Raw genomic sequence first — 9558 nt, 5'->3', positions numbered from 1 at the left:
GCCAGTAGCCAGGCAGGAAGTAGAGGTGGGGTGATGAGAACAGGAGAATTCTGGGCTAATATAAGTTATAAGAGTTAATAAGAAGCCTGAGCTAATGGGCCAATCAGTTTATAATTAATGTAGACCTCTGTGCATTTCTTTGGGACTTAATGACTGTGGGAACCAGGCAGGACAGCGAACAGAATGGTGCCCAACATGTGGACAAGTGCATCCACAGAAAACCTGAGAGAGCTTGGGAACAGAGTTAAGCATGGCTTTTTGGTAGCAGCAATTTCTCGGGTTTGCTCTGCTTGCTAGAGGCAAGTGCATCTCATTTAAAAGAGGCTTCCTGACTCAGATTTAGTTGCAAAACTTTGCAGCTCTTTTAAGAGGTCCTGCCACAAAACACTTAAATAGTGTTGATGAAAAGCTGACCTCATGCTTTTTGGTTGTGGCAGGGACCTTGAAACGCCATAGAGTTGTGGCAATAAACATGGCTCTGGTCAGTACCTCCACCATGAGGCTGGAATCTCAGAAAGCTAAGAAATGGGCTGGATTCAGTTGTCAAAGCCACAACTTTTAATCCTAGCCATGTTGCTTAGCAAATTAAAGACTCGTGTGGTCAGAAAAAGAGAGATATACATTAAAGATAGATTCAGATGAAGAAAACCTCTAAATCTTTTACAATGTGTTTAAAAATATATGTAGGCTTGGGAGAAAAAAGGATAAAGTCCTTAAAGGAAAAGAGTAGTTGGGTGTGGTGGCACACACTTTTAATCCCAACACTTGGGAGACAAAGGCAGGCAGACCTCTGTGAGTTCAAGGACACCCTGGTCTACAGAGGGAGTTCCAGGACAAAGATACATAGAGAAACCCTGTCTCAAAAAGCCAAAAATTAAAAATAAAAATATAAGAGATAGAGGTTAAAATAAAGCCATGTAAAGATGGAAAACACAGAGAATCTGGATACTGTATGTTATTATGTTCTCTTTGAATCATTTAAATGCTGTGGAAGGAGCAATATCTGCTAAAAGATATTTGTTTATAAATGCTGCTGAATTAATCCAAGATAGGTATTTTGAAAATACCTTGACTTCAAAATTGAAGTCAAAAGGTGTGTTACTTTGGAGAAGAGGTTTTGCTTTTCTTTCCACAGTAAATGAGAGGCTGTGGATTCCTTCTGAGTTAAGAAACATCAGGTTTGGTCAAGGAGGACCACCTGAGAAATCTCTGGTAGGAACAGATGGCCCAGATGTCTGAGTTCTACATCCAGAACAGATTCAAGACTGCTGCCTGAGATGATCAAGCCTTACCAGATACTCCAGTCATGACTTGATCATAATTCTAAATTTTCTTTAGGTCCCCATAAGGTTATCAGTGCCCCCAACCAACAGGAAGTATCCTGAAAAACTATGCCAACATTCTCAAAAAATGGACTATGGATATTTTCCTTTGTTTAGAATGTTGGTTACAAGTTGTTATGGATAATGGTCAGGAGAAAAGCTAAACAAAGCATATTAGATTTAGAGTTACTTTAAAAAAGGGGGGGAGTGTTGTGGGACAATGGTTTGTACCCTGTCACTTATATTTTAAATAAATGTTCATTGGCCAGTAGCCAGACAGAAAGTATAGATGGGGTGAACAGGCAGGAAGTAGAGGCAGGGCAATGAGAATTCTAGGAAAAGGAAAGTTCATTCTGCAGTCATGACCCAGCCACAGAAGAAGCAAGATGTGACTGCCTCACCAAATAAGGTACTGAGCCACGTGGCTAGTGTAGACAAGAATAATGGGCTAATGTAAGTTATAAGAGTTAACAAGAAGTCTGAGCTACTAGGCCAATCAGTTTATAACTAATATAGACCTCTGTGTGATTTCTTTGGATCTTAATGGATGCAGGACTGGACTGAACAGAAAACCTCTAGCTGTCTTGTGGGCCACACATAGAATTGGGATCCCCCAACCCCCATCCACCTGACCCTGCAAGCTACTAACCCCATCCTGCCCCCAAACTCATTTATCTTCTTGCAACCTCAATGGAACTCCAAAACACAGCTTGTTACAATACTGAGGACCAAGAGTTGAGTGACCAGCCACCTGGTAGGACACCCACTCTCTAGGCCTTCCATAGTGGGGTAAAACCCTGAGCCTTTCCCCCATCTGCCTCAGCTTATCTAGCCAGACAGCAGGACTTGACCTCTTTGCTCATATTCTTATTCCTCCCACTCTCCAACAGGACTTTGGGAGATCAGTCCAGTGCTCTGATGCAGGTCTCTGCCTCTGTTTCCATCAGTTGCTGGATGAAGGTTCTATGGCAGTATTTAAGATATTCATTAGTCTGACTATAGGCCAGTTCAGGCACCCTCTCCTACATTGCTTAGAGTCTTAGCTGGGGTCATCCTTGTGAATCCCTGGGAATATTTTGAGAACCAGGTTTCTTGCTAACACAGTAATGGCTCTCTTTCCTTGCTCTCATCTCTCTTCTTCCTCCATCTTAACTATCCCATTCCCTCAGGTTCTCACTCTCCCCTTCTAGCCTCCTCTTCTCCTTCTACCCTCCCTTTTCCCCCACCCCTATTTTTTCAGATGATCTTGTCTATTTTGACTTTCCAGGTGGATCTATATGTTTTTCTTAGGGTTCACCTTGTTACTTAGCTTCTCTAGGTGATGTGAGATTTCCCTCTGTATGCTGTGATTACCATTAATGAATAAAGAAACCTGGCTTGGCCTATTGATAGGGCAGAACTTAGATAGGTGGGGAAAACTAAGCTGAATGCTGGGAGAAAGGAGGCAGAGTCAGAGAGAAACCATAGAGCTGCTCTGGAGGCAGAGTGCTGAAACTTTTGCTAGTAGGCCACACCTCATAGTAATGCACAGATTACTAGAAATGGGTTAAAATAAGATGTAAGAGTTAGCCAATAAGAAATTAGAGCTAATGGGCCAAGCAGTGTTTTTAATTAATATAGTTTCTGTGTGGTTATTTTGGTTCTGGGTGGCTGGGATGAACAAGAAGCCACCTCCTAGATCATGAACTATAGGCTCAATATCCATTGTCTATAGCTAGTATCCATTTATGAGTGAGTACATACCATATTGAGTCTGAGTTACCTCATTCAGGATGGTGTTTTCTGGTTCCATCTATTGCATGCAAAATTCAAGATGTCATTTTTTTAACTGCTGAGTAGTTCTCTAATGTGTAAATGTACCACAATTTCTTTATCAGTTCTTCAGTTGAGGGGCATCTAGGTTGTTTCCAGGTTCTGGCTATTACAAATAATATTGCTCTGTACATAGTTGAACATATATCTCTGTAGTATGATTGAGCATCTTTTGGGTATAAACCCAAGAGCGATATTGCTGGATCCTGAGATAGATTGATGCCCAATTTTGTGAGAAACCACTATACTGATTTCCAAAGTGGTTGTACAAGTTTGCATTCCCACCAGCAATGGATGAGTGTTCCCCTTACTCCACATCCTCTCCAGCATAAGCTATTATTGGTGTTTCTGATCTTAGCCATTCTGACAGGTGTAACATGGTATCTCAGAGTTGTTTTAATTTGCATTTCCCTGATGGCTAAGGATGTTGAACATTTCCTTAAGTATCTTTTGGTCATCTGAAATTCTTCTGTTGAGAATTCTCTGTTTAGTTCTGTACCCCATTTTTAAATTGGCTTAATTGGATTTTTAATGTTTAATTTCTTGAATTCTTTATGTATTTTGGAGATCAGTCCTTTGTCTGATGTTGGTGAAAATCTTTTACCATTCTGTAGGCTGCCTTTTTGTCTTATTGACTGTGTCTTTGCTTTATAGAAACTTCTCATTTTCAGGAGGTCCCATTTATTTATTGTTATTCACAGTGTCTGTGCTACTGGTGTTGTATTTAGGAAGTGGTCTCCTGTGCCCATGCATTGAAGGCTACTTCCCATTCTCTCTTCTGTCAGGTTAAGTGTGGTCAGATTTATATTGAGGTCTTTAATCCATTTGGACTTGAGTTTTGTGGATAGGAATAGATATGGATCTATTTCCATTCTTCTACATGTTGAAATCCAGTTATGCCAGCACCATTTGTTGAAGATGCTTTTTTTCCATTGTATAATTTTAGCTTCTTTGTCAAAAATCGGGTGTTCATAGGTGTGTGGATTGATATCTGGATCTTCAATTTGATTCCATTGGTCAACCACTCTGTTTTTATGCCAATACCAAGCTGTTTCTTTACTGTGGCTCTGTAATAGAGCTTGATGTCAGGGATGGTGATGCCTCCAGAAGTTTCTTTACTGTACAGGATTGTTTTGGTTATCCTGGGTTTTTTGATTTTCCATATGAAGTTGATTTTTGTTTTTTGAAGGTTTGTGAAGAATTGTGTTGGGATTTTGATGGGGGGTTGCATTGAATCTATAGATTGCTTTTGATAGGATTGCCATTTTTATTATGTTGATCCTACTTATCCAAGAACATGGATAGAGTGGACAGCTTTGTCTTGTTCCTGATTTTAGTGGAATTGCTTTGAGTTTCTCTCCATTTAATTTGATGTTGGCTGTCAGTTTGCTGTATATTGCTTTTATTATGTTTAGATACGTTCCTTGTATCCCTGATTTCTCCAAGACGTTTATCATGAAGGGGTGTTGGATTTTGTCAAATGCTTTTTCAGCATCTAATGAGATGATAATGTTTTTCTTTCAGTTTATTTATATTATGGATTACATTGATAGATTTTTGTATGTTGAACCATCCCTGCATCTCTGGGATGAAGCCAATTTGATCATGGTGAATGATTTTTGATGTGTTCTTGGATTCAGTTTGCCAGTGTATTATTGAGTATTTTTGTATCTATGTTCATGAGTGAGACTGGTCTGTAATTCTCTTTCTTGGTTGAGTCTTTCTGTGGTTTCAGTATCAGGGTAACTGTAACCTCATAAAAAGAGTTTGCCAATGTTCCTTCTGTTCCTATTAAGTGGAACACTTTGAGTAGTATAGGTATTAGCTCTTCTTGAAAATTCCGGAATAATTCTGTACTACAACTATCCAGCCCTGGGCTTTTTTTGGCTGGGAGGCTTTTGATGACAGCTTCTATTTCTTTGCGGTTTATAGATCTATTTACATTGTTCACCTGGTCTTGATTTAATTTTGGTATATGATATCTATTCAGAAAATTGTCCATTTCTTTTACATTTTCCAATTTTGTAGAGTACAGATTTTTGTAGTATGTCCTAATGATTCTCTGGATTTCCTCTGTGTCTGTTGTTATGTCCCCCTTTTTATTTCTGATTTTGTTAATTTGGATGTTCTCTCTCTGCCTTTTGATTTGTTTGGATAAGGGTTTGCCTGTCTTGTTGATTTTCTCAAAGAACCAGCTCTTTGTCTCAATAATTATTTGTATTGTTTTCTTGTTTCTTTTTTATTGATTTCAGCCCTCAACTTAATTATTTCCTACTTCCACTCTTCCTGGGTGTGTCTGTTTCTTTTTGTTCTAGAGTTTTCTGGTATGCTGTTAAGTCACTAGGGTGAGCTTTCTTCACTTTATTTGTGTGGGAACTTAGTGCTATGAACTTTCCTCTTAGCACTGCTTTCATAGTATGCCATATGTTTGGGTATGTTGTGCCTTCATTTTCGTTGAATTCTAGGAAGTCTTTAATTTCATTCCTTATTTCTTCCTTGACCCAGAGGTGGTTCAATAGTTCACTGTCCAATTTCCATGGGTTTTTAGGCTTTCTGAGAGTAGTGTTGTTGTTAAATTCTAACTTTAAACTGTGGTGATCTGATAAGACACGGGCTTACTCCAATTTTTGTATCTATGGAGATTTACTTTATTACCAATTATGTGGTCAGTTTTAAAGATAGTTCCATGAGGTACTGAGAAGATGAAGATATATTTTTTTATGTTTTGGTGGAATGTTCTAGAGATGTCTGTGAAGTCCTTTTGAGTCATCACATCTGTTAGTTCTCTTATTTCTCTGTTAATTTTCTGTCTGACTGACCTGTCCATTGGTAGGAGAGGAGTGTTGAAATCTCCTACTATTAGTGTGTGGGGTTTGATGAGCGATTTAAGCTTTGGTAATGTTTCTTTTACATATGTGGGTGATCTTGTATTGGGGTATAGATATTCAGGATTTAGACTTCATCATGATGGATTGTTCCTCTTATGAGTATAAAGTGTCCCTCTCCATCCCTCTCCATCTCTTCTGATTGATTTTAGCTTGAAATCTACTTTGTTAGATATTAGCGCAGCTACACCCACTTTGGGTCCATTTGATTGAAAAACCTTTTCCCAACCCTTTACTCTGAGGTAGTGTCTGTCTTTGAGGTTGAGGTGTGTTTCTTGTACACAGCAGAAGGCTGGGTCCTGTTTTCACATCCATTCTCTTAGCCTATGTCTTTTTATAGATGAATTGAGCTCATTGATATTAAGAGATATTAATGGCCAGTGGTTGTTAATTCTTGTTATTTTTTGATAGTAGTGGTTGATCGTTTCCCTTCGTTGGGTTTTGCTGGTGGGAGGTTATCTGTTGCCTGTGTTTTGTGGGTACAGTTAGCTTCCTTGTATTGGGATTTTCCTTCTAGTTCTTTCTGTAGGGCTGGGTTTGTGGATACATATTGTTTAAATCTGGTTTTGTCATGAAGTATTTTGTTTTCTCCATCAATGATGATTGAAAGCTTTGCTGGGTATAGTAGTCTGGGCTTACATCTGTGGTCTCTTAGTGTCTCTAACACATCTCCCCAGGACCTTCTGGCTTTTATGGTTTCCACTGAGAAGTCGGGTGTAATTGTGATAGATCTACCTTTATGTATTACTTGACCCTTTTCCTTTGCAGCTCTTTACGTTCTTTCTTTATTCTGCATGTTTTGCATTTTGATTATTATATGGTATGACTGTTTTTTTTTATCTAGTCTATTTGGTGTTCTGTAAGCTTCTTGTACCTTCACAGAGATATAATTCTTTAGGTTGGAAAAGTTTTCTTCTATGATTCTGTTGAATATATTTTCTGTGCCTTTGAGCTGGAATTCTTCTCTTTCTTCTATCCCTATTATTCTTAGGTTTGGTCTTTTCATGGTTTCCCAGATTTCCAGGATGTTTTATGTTAAGAATTTGTTGGATTGAATGTTTTCTTTGATTTCCTCTATAGTATCTTCAACACCTGAGAGTCTTTCTTTCTGTTTTTGTATTCTGTTGGTTATACTTGCCTCTGTAGTTTCCATTCATTTATCCAGATTTTCCATGTTCAGAATTCCTTTGGTTTGTGTTTTCTTTATTGCCTCTATTTCAGACTTCAAGTCTTGAACTGTTTATTTCACCTGTTGGATTGCTTTTTCTGTCATGGTCCAGGACCAGCCTGGACATAAATTGTCTCATACTGGAGTGGAGGTGTGGGAATGAAAAATACAACTCACACGACTGTCAGGAGGAAGTTTCAGGGATCCCTCAAATCCTGAATTCAAATCCTGACAATCACCCATGTTTATTCTCCAAACAGCTTTTATATCAAAACATAAGCTGAGGGGGAAGTTCATTAGCATTCTGTTTCCTAGGCAGCCAGGAGAATGACTTAGGTCACACCCACACCTATCTATGTCCATTCTGTCATGTCTTCCTATGTATGCCTGTGCTGTATGCCTGCTCTGTCACATAGACTGGAAAATATCTCTTCCCCAAGGGATCTTCTACATTACAATAGAAGGAACAGAGCAACATTAGCATATCCTGACCACTTGCTTTGGATGGTGTCAGGTTGTTTCACTACCACTGTCAAAGGCTAAGCAACCACCTTCTGTGTAGAAAGAGCAAACTGTGCCTCCTCAGGTCAGTCAGAATTCTACTGCCATACAATTAGGAATATTGGCCTGTATAATCCAGCTACTGCAGTTTTCATTGAGGGATTTATTAATTTCGTCCAATTTTTGTTTGTCTTTTTCTCCATTTCTTTAAGAGAGCTTTTCATTTCCTCTTTAAAGGTCTCCATCATCTTCATAAAGTTACATTTAAAATTGTTTTCTTCTGCTTCTGGGTTAGGATGATCAAGTCTTCCTGTTGTGTGACCACTGGGTTCTGGAATTACCATTTTGCTTTTTAGGCTGTTTGATGCATTGGCGCCTACCCATATCTTCAATTGATGCCAGCAGTGTCTGCGTCCTGGTCCAGTCCTTGCTGTGGCTGTCTAAATCTCTGATGATTGTTCTTGGTCTTCTCTATATTGTCAGTGTGTCTCAGGGAGCCACTGAGGTCTGTCTTAGCCTGCTCTCTCGGTCTACTCTGCGCAGTTATCGCTTATGCTTTAGAGTTCCTCTCTTGGTCCTCTCAGCAGGAAACTCTCCTACTGTCTGGCTAGATAACCTGAAGCAGGTGGGGGAAGGGCCCAAGGTTTCGCCTCACTATGGAGGGCCCAGAGAGTAGTTGTCCTGCCAGGTGGCTGGTCACTCAACTCTTGGTCCTCAGTATTGTAGCAAGCTGTGTTTTGGAGTTCCACTGAGGTTGCAAGAGGATAGACGAGTTTGGGGGCAGGATAGGGCTAGTAGGGGGCTAATAGCTTTCAGGGTCCAGTGGATGGGGGTTGGGATCCCAGTTCTATGTGTGACCCACGAGACAGCTACTGTACCCTGCATTCTTTAAATTTTATTTTATTTAACATTTTTTTATTTATTTTACATACTGACCACCATTTTCCCTCCTCTCCTCCTGTTCCCTCCCTCTGACTCCCAATCATCCTCCATCTCCATTCAGAAAGGAGCAGGCCTCCCATGGGTTTGAATAAAGCATGGCACATCGAGTCCAAGATCCTCCCCTGGCATGAAGGCTGAGCAAGGTAATCCAGAATGGGGAACAGGTTCTCAAAAGCCAGCTAATCACCAAGGACAGGTACTGTTCTCACTGCTCAAAGCCTTACAGACCAAGGTACACAACTATAACACATACGCAGAGGGCCTAGGTTGGTTCCATGCAGGCTTCCTAACTGTTGGTCCAGAGTCCATTTGCTACCACAAGCTCAAGTCAGTTGTCTCTGGGTTCATCCATTATGATCTTGACCCCCATGGCTAATATAATTCCTCCTCCCTTCCTTTAGGAGGACTCGGCCCAGTGCTTGGCTGTATCTCTCTTTATCTGCTTCCTTCAATTACTAGGCAAGGGCTCCCTGATGACAGTTAGGGTAGTGAGCAATCTGATTACAATGGATGGCCAGTTCAGGTACCCTCTCTGCTGTTGCTCAGAATCTTAGCTGGGCTATCCTTGTGAATCCCTGGGAGTTTCCCTGACACCAGTTTTCTCCCTAACTCCAAAATGCTCCCACATCAAGATGTTGTTCTTGTTATACTCCCTGTCAGTTTTGCCCTCAACTCACCTCCCATGCCCAGCCTGCCCTAACTACTCTCTCAAGTTCCCATTCTTCTTATGTCCCCACCCCTGCCCCCAGGTTACTCAGGGAAATCCATTCATCCCTCTTTGTTATCTAGCTTCTATGAGGCTATGGATTATTAGGTTGGTTATCCTGTACTTTACTCCTAATATCCACTTATGAGTGAGTATATACCATATTTGTCTTTCTGGGTCTGAGTTACCTCACTAAGAATGATTTTTTTTCTAGTTCCATCC

The sequence above is a fragment of the Arvicola amphibius genome, chromosome 8, assembly GCF_903992535.2.
Source record: "Arvicola amphibius chromosome 8, mArvAmp1.2, whole genome shotgun sequence".
Classification (NCBI taxonomy): Eukaryota; Metazoa; Chordata; class Mammalia; order Rodentia; family Cricetidae; genus Arvicola; species Arvicola amphibius.
This window is presented reverse-complemented; position numbering follows the sequence as displayed.